Genomic DNA, 19,315 nt, shown 5'->3' with positions numbered 1-19,315 from the left:
TACCCTATGCTAACACATATATATGGAATCTAAGGAAAAAAATGTCAGGAAGAACCTAGGGGCAAGACGGGAATAAAGACACAGACCTACTAGAGAATGGACTTGAGGACATGGGGAGGGGGAAGGGTAAGCTGTGACAAAGTGAGAGAGTGGCATGGACATATATACACTACCAAACGTAAAATAGATAGCTAGTGGGAAGCAGCTGCATAGTGCAGGGAGATCAGCTCGGTGCTGTGTGACCATCTAGAGAGGTGGGATAGGGAGGGTGGGAGGGAGGGAGACGCAAGAGGGAACAGATATGGGAACATATGTATATGTATAACTGATTCACTTTGTTATAAAGCAGAAACTAACACACCATTGTAAAGCAATTATACTCCAATAAAGATGTTAAAAAAAAACAACACTGGAGGGTGATAATTGAATCAGTGGTACGTGTGTGTGTGTGTGTGTGTGTGTGTGTACACACACACACACACACACACACACACATATACTGGTATCATTTTTCTATTCTATCTGAGAAAGAAAAAAATCAGAGAATATTTTACTTCGGAAAGAATATACTGAGAACAAAAACAATTTCTAAAAAACTTGTTGTGGCTCACTCACTTCTGGAATATTCTAAAAATCTAAACTACAATAAACCTTTTAATCCATAGTAATGCCCTCCTCCATCAAAAGAAGATGAAGCCTACAGGAAATATTGACATGGATAAGCATACAATCCTACAGCTCTCTGTGAAAATATGAAGTACCTGTTATCTGAGTGGGATCTCTCTTTCCAGAATACTGAGATTCTTTCAAGACCCAGACAAAACTGTTGTTTGTTGCTTTGCTTGAGGCTTGAATCACTCACTAATCTTCAAAAAAAAAAAAGCACCACAAATATATTAACATAAGGCTTTATGCTATTAATTCAGTGGCATATTCAGTGATCTCTGATCCTTGGCGATCCTTGCCCCATTCAGGAAACTAGAAAACAGAGCAACTATATCTCAAAAAATGGTTGTTGCAAAAGGAGCTGAGAAGAACTTTTAATAAGTGGATTCATGGCAGAAAGATTATATAATGGTTCAGAGCAAAGCTTTCCACCCCAAGACTAGAAAAGATACTCTAGATTAATGGGATTGCGGGAAACCTCTATGAAAAAACATTGACTAAATATAGTCAGTGTTGGATCCCTCAGAAAGGTTAGACTTGAGCCTTACATTTCTACCAAGTTCAGCCTCATCTTGAAGGTGAGGTGTGAGGGGAAATCCTGATAAATTTGAGATCCAAGAGCACAGGGAAGCTGCACTTCCTTTTCCAGAACACTGTAGCAAGGCGGCAAGCATAAAGAGATTTAGAAATATCTGCACTGGGAGTCTAGGCCAATGGGACTGAGAGATCACAGAGTAACTGTGCTCAAAGGTGGAAAAGAACAAGAAGATAATTTCCATGCATCCACAGTGGTGTAGAAAGAACCAAACTGAAGATGGCCTGTAGCTGGGAGTGGGACTTAGCTATGACTCATGGGGACCAATGAACAGATGGGAATAAAGAAAACTTAGAAGACGCCAACTTGCATAGACTGTATATAATCTCCCTGTAATTAGACTGAACTCTGAAAAAACAAGGATAGAGGGAAGAAAGTGAATGAATTAAGATAAATTTCCACTAGCCAGTAGAAATAAGTAAAATAAATAAAGTTCTTTTTACCTTTCCAGGACACATGAACACATGGACTCAGTTTTTTACCTGCCACACCAGCTCCATCACAAAACAGATTAGTTTTGTACAAACTGCAAAATTGCAAAATGATAATCGGCAGCTGCACAAACATCCATATCCTCATTTCTAGCCCAGAAAATAAGGTCTTTTAGACTGATATCAAATTCAGGAAACTTTCTTTTTATCTGAATTTTAGTTTTTTATATATAGCAGGTTCTTATTAGTTATCTATTTTATACATATTAGTGTATATATGTCAATCCCAATCTCCCAATTCATCCCACCACCACCACCACCACCACCACCACCACCCCTGCCGCTTTCCCCCCTCGGTGTCCATACGTTTGTTCTCTACATCTGTGTCTCAACTTCTGCCCTGCAAACCGGTTCATCTGCACCATTTTTCTAGGTTCCACATACATGTGTTAATATATGATATTTGTTTTTCTCTTTCTGACTTACGTCACTCTGTAGGACAGTCTCTAGATTCATCCACGTCTCTAAAAATGACCCAATTTCGTTCCTTTTTATGACTGAGTAATATTCCATTGTATATATGTACCACTTCTTCTTTATCCATTCGTCTGTTGATGGGCATTTAGGTTGCTTCCATGACCTGGCTATTGTAAATAGAGCTGCAATGAACATTGGGGTGCATGTCTCTTTTTGAATTATGGTTTTCTCAGGGTATATGCCCAGTAGTGGGATTGCTGGGTCTTATGGTAGTTCTGTTTTTAGTTTTTTAAGGAACCTCCATACTGTTCTCTATAGTGGCTGTACCAATTCACATTCCCACCAGCAGTGAAAGAGGGTTCCCTTTTCTCCACACCCTCTCCAGTATGTGTTGTTTGTAGATTTTCTGATGATGCCCATGCTAACTGGTGTGAGGTGATACCTCATTGTAGATTGATTTGCATTTCTCTAATAATTAGTGATGTTGAGCAGCTTTTCATGTGCTTCTTGGCCATCTGTATGTCTTCTTTGGAGAAATGTCTATTAAGGGTCTTCTGCTCATTTATGGATTGGGTTGTTTGTTTCTTTAATATTGAGCTGCATGAGCTGTGTATATATTTTGGAGATTAATCCTTTGTCCGTTGATTTGTTTGCAAATATTTTCTCCCATTCTGAGGGTTGTCTTTTTGTCTTGTTTGTAGTTTCCTTTGCTTTGCAAAAGCTTTGAAGTTTCATTAGGTCCCATTTGTTTATTTTTGTTTTTATTTCCATTTCTCTAGGAGGTGGATCAAAAAAGACCTTGCTGTGATTTATGTCAAAGAGTGTTCTTCCTATGTTTTCCTCTAAGAGTTTTATAGTGTCCAGTCTTACATTTAGGTCTCTAATCCATTTGGAGTTTACTTTTGTGTATGGTGTTAGGGAGTGTTCTAATTTTATTGTTTTACATGTAGCTGTCCAGTTTTCCAAGCACCACTTATTGAAGAGGCTGTCTTTTCTCCATTGTATATCCTTGCCTCCTTTGTCATAGATTAGTTGACCATAGGTGCATGGGCTTATCTCTGGGCTTTCTATCCTGCTCCATTGATCTATATTTCTGTTCCCGTGCCAGCACCACACTGTCCTGATCACTGCAGCCCTGCAGTACAGTCTGAAGTCAGGGAGTCCGATTCCCCCAGCTCCACCCCCCTCCCTCAAGACTGCGTTGGCCATTCAGGGTCCCCCATGTCTCCATACAAATTTTAAGATTTTTTTGTTCTAGTTCTGTAAAAAATGCCATTGGTATCAAATTAGGGAAACTTTATGGGAAAAAATCTTTAACAATAATTTTGAAAGTTAAAAATGTTATGGATATTTGCATTAACAGTGCCAAAGTATGCATAATTAATTTACAAAGTATCCATCTCTAAAATTATGTTGTAGCATATCTTAAAGAGATGTACCATACTCGCTGGGTTTCCCATTCTAAGATCCAAATTGCTGCAAAGAATGAGAGTTTTGCTGTTAAGTGTTAAAAGAGCTTTGCAGATACCAGAGATGGGGTATGACAAAAGTTTTGGCAGAAATGATTATATAAAAGAATGATTTAGGTAGGCGGTCATTCCAGTTTAGAGTAGGATTTAACATAGCCATATTCCAAACACTGTATTATTTTGTTCATGCCCGTTCTTCATCTGCTTCCTTCCAAATGCATGTCCATAGACGTGTGCTTATTATCAGAGTAACTATTCATTGAAGGTCTGCACGCCATACTAGGCTGCAGTTCTATTGAAGCAGGGGCCTTCTCTGATTTAGCTCATCCTAGTAACTCCAAGCCTACAATACTTAATATTGCTAAATGATTAATGAAAGAAAATATATTTGCTAAATGAGCTGATGCGTTCATTAACTATTCATCTTACCATTTTGCTTTTCAAATACAGTACTTGGTATAAGAAATTATTCTCCCTCTGCTTCCTTCCCCATTCTCTGCTCTTCTGTTCCCTTGGGGAATAGATAGAATGAGACCAAACTAATTCCACAAACCTTTTGTTTTTCTGGCTCGTTTTCTTTCCTCTGGGCTAAGAAGCCAGAATAATCAGAATAAGATGAAGGTCTTGTGTCCCTGTCAGTGCTAGTTATAAGTCTCTGAAAGCATTCTCATCTCTGCTCTCTCAGGCATCTTATTAATATGGCCATTTGGTGATGGTACCCATGAAGGAGTTCTGAACTTTAATGGTCATCTCAAGGTTGTGCAGCAGGGTACACATTCTACAGCTTGTCTTAGAAAAGCACAAGAGTTCCCCCAGGGTCCAGATCTGATATTCAAAATTACTTCTGTCTGGCTGGCTAATGAGGTAAGAACAGATCCATCCATACTGATATACCGTAACCTCTTTATGGTAGTGTGTCTACAGAAATGACTCCTACCGTGAACTCTTTATAATAATGCAGTGGAAGAGGCTGTGACAGTACCTACATAATGCTAAAAACACCTGTTTGAAAAGTGAGAAACACATAGAAATATCCCTAAGAACCAAAGACATATTTATCTGATTTCCTAAATGTAGTAATAACATGGAACTACCAGAGGACCTGGATTGAGCTGGTTCATCAGGTCAGGTATAAAACAAAACAAAAAAACTAAGTTGGCCATTTTGTTTTTCCTACTAAATTGCTGAAATGCACCAGATGTACAGGTGTTATATGATAATGTATATTCTGGAAGTTTTACAATTGTATTTTTTTAATAAATTTATTTTTTGGCTGCATTGTGTCTTTGTTGCTACGTGTGGGCTTTCCCTAGTTGTAGTGAGCGGGGGCTACTCTTCGTTGTGGTGTGCAGGCTTCTCATTGCGGTGGCTTCTCTTTGTTTCAGAGCACGGGCTCTAGGCAAGCAGGCTTCAGTAGTTGTGTCACGTGGGCTCAGTAGTTGTGGTGCACGGGCTTAGTTGCTCCGTGGCATGTGGGATCTTCCCGGACCAGGGCTTGAACCCGTGTCCCCTGCACTGGCAGGCAGATTCTTAACCACTGCACCACCAGGGAAGCCTGTACAACTGTACTCTAAGCCCCATACCTCCAATGTTTTTCTTTTTTCTGATGGAGTTGCTCAGCTGTTTGCTGAAATGACCAAAATGACTAACTAGGTGTTGTATAAGTGAATATATATGTACGTACTTGTATATATTGTTTAGCTTGCCTATTTATTTATATATGTCTCTATATGTGTATCTACATATAATCTCCCCAGAAAAGATTTGTGATTTAATTACTAGCCCCATGCCTTCCTTCCAATTACCTCCATGCTGCTAAAGATTCCATCAGGAATTTTTATGATCCCTGTGTGGACCATTTAGGGAACACAACTGTGGCCTTTTAAACAGCTCATTTCCCTGCTCCCTAGCAACTTTAGTCTGTGCAAGGCGAAGCTTTGAAAGGCAGCTGGACAACACCATCTTCATTCCAAGTGTTAAGTTGATATCTGCATAATTTAATCTCCTCATTCTAAATACCAAACCCTGTTTCCAGAAGTTAATTGGTTTTCTTTCCTTTTTGTTTTTTTTAATTTAGATATAGTAACAGATTTTGTTTGCATTTTAATTTTCTCAGTTTTGGCAAGGTCCACATTTCAATTATAATTATTTGGGCTCACCATGGGATTTATATATTTTAAAGATTACATTAATTAGCTCTCAAGCAAAAAATAAATTCTATTCCTCATCAAGAGTATTATCAGCAAGCATATCCAAATGACTTTCAGGCAGTTTCAGAGCATTAGTAATTCAGAGAACAACCACGACCACTGTGTTTTTTATTAAAGACCCAGTGCACTGGTGTTAATTTGCTCAGTTTGTATGACCGAAGATGATTTAGACCTAAATATACAGATATACAGCCTATCTGCCTTCTCCCCCCCCCCCAAGTATACACACATACACGTACACTTACACACACATTTACCCTTGAAGATAATATTGGCTTTAGCTCTATAATAGTTGCAAGCCATTGTTCTGAAGCTCCACAGTCATCAGGAGAAAAACGGGTAACTCTAAGCTGCTACCATAAAAAGCACTTGACCTTTAGCTCTGTCCTTCTCCTAACCCAATCATTTGGGGCCTTCTGGAGTACATCTCTGCAGTATTCATAGGCATCAATGTGACCTTCTCCATCGCAACACAGAAATATGTTTTCCCTGCAGTAATGTCTGCTGCTGAGACCTCCCAGAATGCCCTTCCCACCCTCAGCTGCAGCTGCTCTGTGACTGTTGCCACCACCCTCCTGCTGCCATGCCTTATTGCCTGTGCTGTGTTGCCTGGGTGCCACACATGATTATATGCCCCCAGCCCTGGAGAAATACTAGTGACTGTGGATACAAGGCAGTGCTGAAGTGTAACCCCACTGCTGGTGCAGTAGGGATCCTTCCCGACCTCTACCTTTGTGTCATGCTTTCTTACCAAGTAGTGCTCCTTGTGCTCCTGATGTCTCTGAGAGTTTTGTGAGAAATTTTCCCTTTGAGATTTTATCAACGGAAGCCTCTCTCCACTAGAGAGTTCAGGTATCCATTCACAGGAAGGGTTCAGATGTCCATTCACAGGAAGCAATACACATTGTGCTCTGGCCAATACCAATACCATCTTTCTCTCTAATAGTAGGAACACCTATAGTGGAACAAGCTTATTTTTCCAACTCTCTCTTTCCTTAGGAATTGCTGTTTCCCATGAGGCACCTCAATGCCTCACAGAGATAGACCTCTAAGGACCTGGGTCCTGAATATCACGAATGACAATAATGCAGAATGACAGAGCCAGCAGACCTAGGGTAAGGGTGTAACCTGCTTTACAATAGAGAAATTGTGAAATATGCAAACTATGTATGTATATATGTGTATTTATGCAACATATCAGCATGAGAGCATTAGCTATAGTGTAATAGTCCAAAGCGTGGATTCTGGTGTCAGACTACACGGACTCAAATCTCAGCTGTCACCTGCTAGCTGTGTGGGCCTAAACAAGTCACTTAGCCTGTCTATGCCTCATTATTCTCACCTCTTAAACTGTGAATAATAATAGTACCCTCTACCCAGGGTTGTAATGTGATTAGACTAGCTAATCCATGTAAAGTCCTTAGAAGAGTAGCTGGCACACAGTAAGTGCTCTGTGTTATCTATGATGATACTAATGGTTCTCTATGAGTGGTGTAATTATTCATTCTGGTCCTCTAGGTGATGGGGATACAGCTGTGACTGACATATACAATGACCATGACATCACAGGGAGGGAATGACAATAAACAAATATATATAATCTCAGGAAGTGATTAATGCAGCAAAAAAACTGAAAAAAGGAGAAAAAAGCGTACTAAGGGTTAAAGGGATAATTTTTAAGCCACTGTCATTGGGAGTGTTATATTTTGTTTGTTTTAAAAGAAATAATTTTTTTTTGTCTCATGTTACCATTTTTTTTAATTTAAATGAGTTTCAAAATACAGATAAAACCCAGCTAAAAAGTAATTTTAGTTTCACTAGTTCATCCTGGAAAATTACTGGTTCAGCAAACAGATTGTTGTTTTGGTATAGTTCGTGTAGCACAGAAAATCAGCTCCATAGAAATGTTCACGATGTTCTTTGGAAACTCTAGGGTTTTCATGTGACATTCCATATTTATTTGCTATTTACCTATGTTTACTTGAAAATGTTTCTTCTTCTATTGAAGATTCAAAGCACACTGCTGAGACCAGAAACCATCTACTCATACACTTAGACACTGAAAGCTGAAACTTCCTATCCCCATACAGCTTACTGGCTCCATTAGGGATCAGCAAACGACAGCCCACCGGGGCAAATCTTGCTCCTTGCTTGTTTTTGTAAATAAAGTTTGGAACACAGTCATGCCCATTTATTTCCGTATTATCTGTGACTCTTTTGCACAGTAACAGAGTTGAGTAGTTGCAACAGAGATCGTATGATCCAAAGCATAAAATTTTTTACCATCTGGCCCTTTATAGACCTCTTGTCAACACCAGGATTTCTCAACCTGGCCATTATTAACATATTGGGCTGGATAATTCTTTGTCACGGAGGTTGTTCTCTGCATCGTAGGATGTTTAGCAGCTTCCCTGGCTGACAGCTATTGACCAGATGCCAGTAGCACTGAGACCCCCAACTCCCCTTGTAACAACTGTAAAGTCTCCAGACTTTGCCAAAATTCACATGGGAGGCAAAACAGCCACAGTTGAGAACCACTCACATGGTTCACGGAGAATCACTGACATGGCATTCAGTTGTCTACGTTAGTACAGTTTTATTATTCTAGAAGACTCTTGCCCAGGCAAATAATTATATTGCTCATTACGTTACAGGACTTTCCAAAAGGTCCATCGACTCTTTAATGGAAATTAACAATTTGTGCCCTCACCTTGCTGTGCCCCCAATCCTAAACTAATATGCCATGATCCTCACTTAATCCTAAGTAAGCCTCCACATTGAAAAACCATCTTAAACCAAACTTCAAATGCTTAACAAGAATCTAACCTAGTCCTTCTCTGAGACAAGATCAAATTCTGTCAAGGTGGTGATCTCCCTTACCATGGTAAGTGATACATTTAGATTTGTCTTATCAACAGGATGCATTGGTGATATCTGGGGTGCCAGCATTTGACAGTACATAACAAGCTTTAAAATTTCAATGTCACACACACATAAAGAGGAGTTTTCTTAAAATACATGATTTCTATCCGTGCAATTATACTTGAAGCACCCTTCTCACTTACTAAACTCTGTGTTGAGTCTAAACTATTTCACATTTTAGATTTGTAATTACCCCTGTCCTCACTGCTTTTAGAAGATTTAGAATAAATCCAGAAAAAATACAGATATCGTATTTCCAAATGGAATATTTTAATGTTATTGGTATTTCCCCAACTAAGTATAATTAAACATATTTCAGAGTTAAGTTATCTGAATATTGAATTGGCATCCACCCTAACAAAGAGGGAATTGATGAGTTCTACTTGGGAAAAGTGTCTTCCCCTTGAGTAAATAAAAAGGCAAGAAATCCTTTCAGTGATTGGGAAAACTAACAATTTGCCTGAATCGACAAAATAATGACTCAAACTGGCCAAATTGGGTAAAATTAGCTGGGTTCTTCATCTACCTGAAGCCAAGTAATCAGCATGTTTGTGTTTATCAGTTTTCTACCAGTTGTTGTAGATGTAGCTTTATGAAATTCATTCTGTGTTTTATTCACTGCTCAATCCTCAGAGTCAAGAAAGAGATGGTCTGCCACTGGGGAAGGGCTAAAACACAGGTAGATCTGCCTTTGAGGCAGAGTTACACAGGGCATGCTTAAGACTTAAGGCAGAGGCTAGAGCAGGAGAAAGAAAAATGCCCCTTATATCCACAAGTCTCGCACTAAGCAATAGCCTACCACTGTGGAGAGGGGCAACAGTACACAGAAAAACATTCTTCTGTGACATAAGCATGCAGAGCTAGCTGAAAGCTAAGGGTGGAGGAGAAACAATAAGGGAAACTCTATAGCACTCCAGGTATCACACTAAACACAAAACAGGAGCAGCGGCCCACTGAAGGAATTAGTGAGTTGCTTCCAAAGAATGTACAAAGGGGAGAAAGCTGGCAGACCCCACCTCAACCAAGTGATCAAGGTCAACATCACCAGTGGTAAGTCATGTGGATAACATGTACCCCCTGATATGATGTGATGAGAAGAGCACTTCCTCTCTGTGGTATTCTTCCCCCAAACCCATAACCCACTCTAATCAGGAGAAAATTTCAGACAAACCCAAACTGAGGGATATTCTACAAAATTCTCAACCAATATTCTTCAAAAATGTACAGATAATGAAAAACAAGGAAAAGACCAAGAAACTATTATAGACTTGAGGAGACTAAAGAGACATGATGACTAATGTAATATGGTATCCTAGATTAGATCCTGGAACATGAAAAGGACATTAGTAGAAAAAATGGTGGTGTTTAGCTAATAGTACCAATGTTAATATTTTAGTTTTGACAAATGTACCATTGGTTAACATTAGGGGAAGTTGGGTGAAGTATATATGGGAACTCTCTGCACTATATTTATAATTTTTCTATAAAGGTGTTCCCAAATAAAAAGTTTAATTTTAAAAATTGAAAGAAATAAAGTAACTAATTGAAGCAGAAAGAGAAAAAATGGAAGTAAACAAGTATAGTACATCCAAAAGCTGTAGGAAACCATCAGTCTAATATACATGTAATTGGAGTTCCCCACCAAAAAAGAGGGAGAATATAGCATTAGAAACATTTGAACATATAATGACTGATTATTTTCAAAAACTGAATAAAAGACAACAAACCACAAGGACTTCCCTGGAGGTCCAGTGGTTAGGACTCCACATTTCCACTTCAGAGGATGCAGGTTCAATCCCTGGTTGGGGAACTAAGATCCCACATGCCACGTGGCATGGCCAAAAAAAAAAAAAAAAAAAGGAAAACAAACTACAGATCCAAGAAGCTCAGAAAATCCCAAGCTTAATAAATGCAAAGAAAACAACCTAAGCATGTCACAGTCAAACTAAAAAGAGAAAACAAAAAGTCTTGAAGTCATTCAGAGAAAAGAAAAGCAGTATGCTCAGCGGGTCATAGGTAAGAATGTCAGCAGATTTCTCATCAGAAAATATGCAAATAAGACATAATGATATCTTTAAAGTACTTAATGGAAAAATAAACAACAAAAAAACCCCCCACGGCAACCTAAAATTCTATGCACAGTTGAAACATCTTTCAAAAATGAAAGTGAAATAAAGATTTTTTTTGAGGCAAAAGAAAAAGCTAAGAGATCATATTGCCAGAGACATATGCTTCAGACATTAAACAATAATGGGAATATTTGAACAACTCTACTTCAATAAATTTGACAACTTAGATGAACTGGACAAAATTCCTCCAATGGCACAAACTTCCACCTCTCACTCAAGAAGAAATAGACAACCTGAAAAACCCTATATGTATTAAAATTGACTTTTTAGTTAAAAACCTTTCTGCAAGAAAACTCTAGTTTCACATGGCTTCACTAATGAACTCTACAAAACAATGAAAGCGAAGCATGAGGAGGAGAGGCAGGGGGCATCTCACTACTTGACACTAGAATTGCCATGATATTAACACCTGACAAAGATGTTACAAGAAAAGGGAACTGTAGGCCAATACTGTTCCTAAACATAAATGCAATATCCCTAATATAAATTGGCAAATCAATTTGTACAACATATAAAGTAGGTACTATATCATGACCAAGTAGGCTTTCTCCCAAGAATGCAGTTGTTTCAACATTCAAAAACCAATGTATTTTACCATAGTAACAGACTAAAATGTATACCATATGAAAAATCATTTCACAAAATTCAACACTTACTCATGACAAAATTTTCATTAATTTAAAAATACAATGTAAATTCCTCAACCTAATGAAGGGGCTCTACAAACATAGCTAACATTACACTTAATAGTGAATACTGAATTCTTTCCCTCTACAATCAGAAACGAGTCAAGAGTATCTGTTCTCACCTTTTCAATTCAACGTTAACTGGAAATTCTAGCTAGCACAATAAGGCAAAGGGAAAAAAAGACATACAGATTGGAAAGGAAGAAGTATAACTGCTTTTATTATTAGATTTCACAGTTATCTACAAAGACTACCCCTAGGAATCTACCAAAAAATTGATTAGGTGAGTTTAGCAAAGCCACAAGGACAAAAGGTCAACATACAAAAATCAAATGTAGGCCTTCCCTGGTGGCGCAGTGGTTGAGAGTCCACCTGCCGATGCAGGGGACATGGGTTCGTGCCCAAGTCCGGGAAGGTCCCACATGCTGTGGAGCAGCTAGGCCCGTGAGCCATGGCCACTGAGCCTGCGCGTCCGGAGCCTGTGCTCCGCAACGGGAGAGGCCACAACAGTGAGAGGCCCGCATACCGCAAAAAACAAACAAACAAAAAAAGTTAAAAAAACATGATAGTGCCCACTGTAGGGTACAACCAACCACTTTAGTCCTAGTACTTGATTTTGTGTGTGCAAGCAGTGAAATTATGAATTCCAGGACAGAGAGTTACTTGAAGAAATTTTTTCCCTGCCAAGGTACAAAGAACTCTTAGATAATACCACAAAATTCTAACAGTTTTTACTGGAAATGAACTTAGAGATTATCCAGGATGAATACCTCATTTTACAGGTAAGGAAATGAAGACCTAAAGAAGCTGGATGACTCATCCAAGAAACCCCAAATCTCAAAGCTCGGGTAGAATGGCCCTCAAAACAATCCTACTAGATTTACCCCAAACTGTAAACAAGTGGTCTAAATAAATCTAAGCAATCCTAGGAGCTGATGTTACAAGTTAAATCTCACCAAGAAACAAAAGCACCACACCAGGCCTTCAAAACAATGCACTAAAATGTAACTATGATCCTGCAGCTTGGGGAGAGGAACAGTTGTATTTCAAGGATAAGTGCCCTTAAAAGGTCGGAGAAATAAAGAACTCCAACTTTCTCATTTCTCATTGATATGTGTTCAAATGGCTAACTCAATTTGTCAATGCATTTTGCCTAAGCAGTATTATTACAATATTCATATTAAAACAAAACCGGGAAGGGGGAGGGCAATGACTGTTGCATTGTCTCCCTTGATGGTCAGGAGATTACAAACTTTTAGATTCAGGCACTTTGAAGTCTAAAAGGTGAACATCAGCAGATGTGAACAGAGGCTATGATCAAGCAGATACAAGATTAGTAATTGATATCCTCCCCTTCCTCCATCTCTATTCCTGCTCATTTCCACTCCTACCACCTAGAACTGCTCATATTTACAGATACAACCTCTTTCCCTTGCCATTAATAATTAAGACATTCTGTACTTGTGTTTGCAATAGAAACCCAATCAACCAGTGGTTCAAACAATTTTAAAAGTGTGATAGTTAATTTTATACATTAACTGGGCTAGGCTATGGTATCCAGGTGTTTGGTCAAACAGCAGTCTAGATGTTGTTGTGAAGGTACTTTTATATGTGACTAGCACTTACAATGGGCAGACTTTAAAGTAGATTGCCCTCCATAATGTAGGTGTGACCTCATCCAATCAGTTGAAGGCCTTAAAAGCAAAGACATGTCTTTTGAAGAAAGAATTCTGCCTGAAGACTGCAACATAGAAACCCTGCCTAAGTTTCCACGTGTTGGCCTGCCCTGCAAATTTCAAACTTCCAGCTCCCACGATCACATGAGAGCCAGTTCCTTAAATCTCACTTTCTGTTTCTGTCTCTTTCTCTTTATATGCATGTGTGTGTTTGTATATATACATGTGTGTATATACATATGTGTATGTTGGGTATGTTTTGTTTCTGTGAAGACCCCTAATCCAGAGAGTTCTTAATTTTCATTAAAAAAAAAATTAAGAGGTTATTAGCTCAGGACCAGTTCAATGGCTTCATGATGCCATCAGGCACTTGAGCTTCTTCTAGCCTTCTACTCCTCTATCCTTAGGTGACAGCTTTTGTCCTTATGATCGTGGTTGCAAGGCAGTTATTCCACCATCCACAGGCTGTGTTACAGAAAAGAGAAAAAGTTAAAGACATGATGTACGTGAGTTGAGTCTACCCTTTCAAAGAAATTTCCCCAAAATCCCATCCAGCAACTTTCACTTATATCTTATTGGCCTTAACTATGTCCCATGGCCATCATTAGCTGCAAGAGAAGCTGGAAATTTTAGTTCTTTTGGCTGGGCTCACTGCCCAAACAGAGTTAGGGTTCTATTCTAATAGAAAAGAAGAGATATTAGATAAGCTACAAGCAGTGTCTGCCATACCCCTTCAGATCTGTGGACTGGTCCTTAAACTTACTCTGGTTCTTAGGTCCACTGATCTTCATTTTAATACTGGAATGCTACTTCGTCTTAGATATTGTTTTGGTCTTCCACTGTTCAAGGATTATTCATCTTTTCCAAAGATTATCATCATCTCATCTTCCTCCCCTTTCCCTATATCCCCTCTACTCCACACATACTCACACCATGGGATTGACACTTTATTCAAAGCAACTGGAAATATGGAAGGTAACTAGTATTTCATCGTTAATGGGTCTACTAGAAAACATATACTCTTAATATTGAAGATTCAGGGTTGCAGCAAATAATTAACTTGGTTGGAAAACATTTCACAAAGAAGATGCCTAAGTTTAGAGGACATGTGAGTAGCTAGGAAACTCATTTCCCAAAAGATTATTATGATGAGTTAGCTCAACTCTATTAACTGCTTGAGATCACAAGAAATTAATACATAAGGCACAGTTGCTTATCTCTAGGAGATGGTACCACTGGGACTGATTTCTGTCTGTCAGAAATAATCAGTAATTATGAAGACAATACAAAATCAAACAAAGAAACTTTAAAAAATTGCCCTAAAGGGGCATATGTAAGAGAGGTATTTAACTTCTTTTAAAACTATAAATGAAAGCCCGGGCTTCCCTGGTGGCACAGTGGTTGAGAGTCTGCCTGCCGATGCAGGGGACACGGGTTCGTGCCCCGGCCTGGGGGGATCCCACATGCCGCGGAGCGGCTGGGCCCGTGAGCCATGGCCGCTGAGCCTGCGCGTCCGGGGCCTGTGTTCCGCAACGGGAGAGGCCACAACAGTGAGAGGCCCGTGTAACGCAAAAAAAAAAAAAAAGCCCATGTGGCAGAAGACTGCTATTAAATCTATCATGTAAATTCCCTACCCTCAACATTTCAGGATTCATCTTCTTTTTCTTGCAATTTCACTGCCATTTCTTTAGATCAGACCTTTCACATAGAGCGTATCCGTACTCCTTACTTTGATCTTATTCCATCCCCATACCACTATTTTGATCTTCTTAAGTATGAATCTGATCATGTCACTCTACTGCCTAATTTCTTCTCTATAGGTCTCTGTAGCTTTCAAAATAAAGTCAAATGCTTCAGCTTAGTACATAATGATGCTCATGATGTGTCTCCTACCTGTTTTTCTAGGCTCAGCTCCCACTGACCCTGCCTTTCTCACTCTCTAAACATATAAAGATAATCCATTCATTTATTCATTCACTGAATATATATATTTATAAATATATATATACATATATTCATTGAATATACTGAACACATCCTGTGTGCCGGGCACTGTACTAGGTATAGAAGTTTAAAAACAATAGCAATCATTTAAGACTACTGTCTCATGGTTTTGAGTTGGGAATGACTCAGCTCGGTGGCTTTTATTCAGAATTTCTCATGCAGTTTCAGTGATTTCAATGCCTAAGTTTTTGTGTCATCTCAAAGGCCTCCTAACTGATATGTTTGGACTGGGAAGTCTTGAGCAGCTGGGAGCCAGAACAGTTGATGTCCCTCAGGCATTTCCCCCATCTCTGTGTGTTTGCTTCAGCATAGCAGCTGTGAGGAGACTAGACTTCTTACATGGTGGCTCAGGACTTCAAAGGCACATTTTCAAGAAAGAAGTGGAGGAAGTTGCATCACCTTTTATGACCTAGCCTTGGCAGTCGCACGGTGTCACAGCTACTATACTTTATTAATGAGGCAGTCCCCAAGGCCTTTCCAGGTTCAAGGGGAAGGGATATAGACTCAACCTCTTGATGGAAGAGAGGTAAGGTTCTGGAAACATGTGGGTCTGGAAACATTGTTGCAGATATTCTGAAAAACACAATCTGCCACAGAAATCTTTCCAGAAGAAGTATCTTGTTTCTTCACACTCCTATGCTTTCATAAATGCTGTTCACACTTCCTCAAGTGTCTTTGCCTCTTCTTGACTTAACTTAGTAATACTCATTTGGTAAAACTTATCTCCAGTTTCTCTTCCTTTGAGAAGAAAACTTCTTTGACCACTACCCCTCACATCATATCCACTGTCACCCCCATGCTCCTCCCCATATCCTGCTTCCTTTACTTGCCATGGATAATCCTAGCCCTCTTTTCACAGTATATTGTGGTAGATAATTTCTCAACTCTATAGCTGAACCCAAAATTCTTAAAGGCATAAATCTCTGTTCAATTTTCCATTCTCAGGAGATTGTTTAGTAATTGTAATAAAGTACTTAAATGAATTAACGTGAAGGCAAATCAAATTGTCAAGAATAATCTATAGCTATGTATAGAAATGTCTGTTACAAACTTTTTGTAACAAAAACTTTAGGTATTCTAGATAGGAAGGTAGAATAACAAATACAAAGGAAAGAGGCAGGGAGGCAGAAATCTAGTTTCTATATCATAATTACATGTACTAATCCTAAGTTATGAGAGGAGAGGATCACTTTACATCAAATCTATGGCTAGGGCAAATGGGCACGTCAAGTATTACATACTGTCTAGCCAAAAGGAGAAGAAAACAAACTTCAGTGGATTTTTACCTCTCTCAGGCAGTTTATGCACATTCATATCAAAGATATGAGTAAGTATTACCTCTATTTTGCAGATGAGGAAACTAACACTCAGAGCATACAAGTAATTGTTCTAAGGCAAAGCACTCAATTATTATTGCTATTGTATTTGTAAATGATGGAACCAGGATACAAACTCATATCTGTCTGACTGCAAAATTCATTCTTTCTGGGCTTCCCTGGTGGCACAGTGGTTGAGAGTCCGCCTGCCGATGCACGGGACACGGGTTCATGCCCCGGTCTGGAAAGATCCCACGTGCCGCGGAGCGGCTGGGCCCGTGAGCCATGGCTGCTGAGCCTGCGCGTCCGGAGCCTGTGCTCCACAACGGGAGAGGCCACAACAGTGAGAGGCCCGCGTACCGAAAAAAAAAAATCATTCTTTCTCTCATATTATTCTCTGAGTAAGTTTCCATAGCTGTTAATTTCTAGTCTCACATGAAGCTAGATCTCCATGATGGCAAATTTCCACCTATTTGTGGATGTCCTTACGAAACTTTTAAAATTTTCAAGAAAGTAGGTGCCGTGGAGGTATGGACCATAAGGGTCTATCTCTTCTGTTTTTGTTCATTTGTTCATTTGTCTATTACTTCTTCTCTTAGATTTTTAGGTGCCAGAGTAGAAGAAAAAATGCCTGGGTGGAGATACTGAGAAAGATTCTATGACCTTAATTATAGATGAAGGACTCTGACAGTATAAGTAGATATGCAATTCCACTATTCATCTGAAGTGTTACCAGAGGCATTCTGGTTTAGTCTCATTATCTTCCAACCATTTCTAATATCTCATACTTTTCAAATGGAATTGTAGTAATAACATATAGAGATCAGAAACTATCATCTTAGTTTTGACTGATTCCTTTAAGGTAACACTACTAGGATAATTAAAGAACATTTTTACACAGAAAATGTTTCAGAATTCATCTATAGGATGCAGCTACCTTCCTGTATGTGACACTCAGTCAGTTATCTTCTCCAGCTTTTACTCTTCCTAAATTCTGCAAGATTACACCACAAAACAATTTAAGAGTGGAATGATTCAAGATATTTTATAATGGTTATAATCAAAACTCTACATAACCAATCCAAGCTGATGTCTTTAAAACATTAACATTGCTTATTAATAATTTCTTCATTTAGAAAAAATGTAGAAAAGGAAATATCCTTTATTGGCTAACACATAATTTTTAAATATTTATGCAAGTCAAATCTAACTAGCCACATATAGTTGATGCAAAAGATCATATTATTCCTAAAAATATATTTTTATTACTAACGATTTAGGGTAATCCTTGTATCTTCTTCTATGCACTAACAAAGCTTTTTGAGATTGAGTCATTAAACCTCTTTCATCTTGCTATACTACCATCTTTTCTGGTGAAGAGATTATACTTGGCACATTCCCAGAGGAATAAATTATTTCAAGACCAAGAGATCTCCTAACTCCTCAGCATACCCAGTGTACTAATTTGGGGAAGGGAAGGACAGCAAATCTATTCTACAATTGTTGACAGAATATGAGATTTGACTTTTAGATATTAGAATCATACTTAATAGTTAGAAGAATTTGCTTATTATCCCATTGATAACAAAGGATCTTTTAAAATATGAATAACCACTTCCTATTTTTTTGTTTTTGAGTACAGATTGTACTGTTCTGAATTTTCCTGAATTGGGAACTAGCCATTCTTTTTCAAAGAGCACCAGTGTCTTTTGTTTTTAAACAGTATGAAGAATTCAACTTGTCTCATAAATAAAACAGTTCCCTAAATTTCTTTCCTATTGTGAGTTTTTATTTATTTTTTTCTTGAAGACAACCGTGAAATCAATGCACTAATTACCTTGCCAATACCCTTGCCTCTGAATTTTGTTCCACAAATGTAGCTACATGGAAGAACCAGTCAATGAACTGATTACTGTTGAATGCCACACTTCTTAGCTACTTAATCATAATTCAATGTCTATTAAAATAAAAAGAAATGCTTTTGTGGTTGAAAACATGATTTTTCACTCCATAATTTGAATTCTGTTGCCATATTTATATATTAAGCTCCCTTCAGGTGACTTTTTAATTATTTAAAAATACATAAAATTGAGAAACACCAAGTAAGCTGAGTGTCTAGTAAAGACTTATTTGGATGTAGTCCCAGATAATGTCTTTGGCTAATGGGAAGAAGGAAAATGAAGCAACATGATTTCCAGTAAATATGATTTGGTCTTGTAACGTGCCCTCAGCCAAAAATACTCTGGAAATATGGCAACCCAAAGCTAATGCCAGTGTTCAAAATGCATATAGAAGTGTACATGTATGTGTGCCAGGAAATGCATAGAAAACTAAATTTCAGGTAAGATACAGAAACTCTTTTTGACCATAAATATTTATCTATAGAAAATAATGACTCAAAATAAGAAAAACAGTACAGTTATCACACCTAAACAGAATTATCTACTTTGTTAATATCAACAATCCATTTGGTGTTCAAGTCAGAAACTCAACAGTAGTTGTCTTTGGGAAAGGGGATATTCTTTTCATTTAAATAATTTTTTTACTATTTGAATTTTTATATAATACTTATGTATTACTTTTTAAACAAATTTTAAACCTAATTTGAACGTAATATCTTTTTTTTTTTTTTTTTTTTTTTTTTCCGGTACGCGGGCCTCTCACTGTTGTGGCCTCTCCCGTTGTGGAGCACAGGCTCCGGACGCGCAGGCTCAGCGGCCATGGCTCACGGGCC

This window comes from Mesoplodon mirus, assembly GCF_964341445.2.
Source record: "Mesoplodon mirus genome assembly, chromosome: X".
NCBI classification, from domain to species: domain Eukaryota; kingdom Metazoa; phylum Chordata; class Mammalia; order Artiodactyla; family Ziphiidae; genus Mesoplodon; species Mesoplodon mirus.
The sequence above is the reverse complement of the archived record's forward strand: the minus strand, read 5'-3'. Positions refer to the sequence as shown.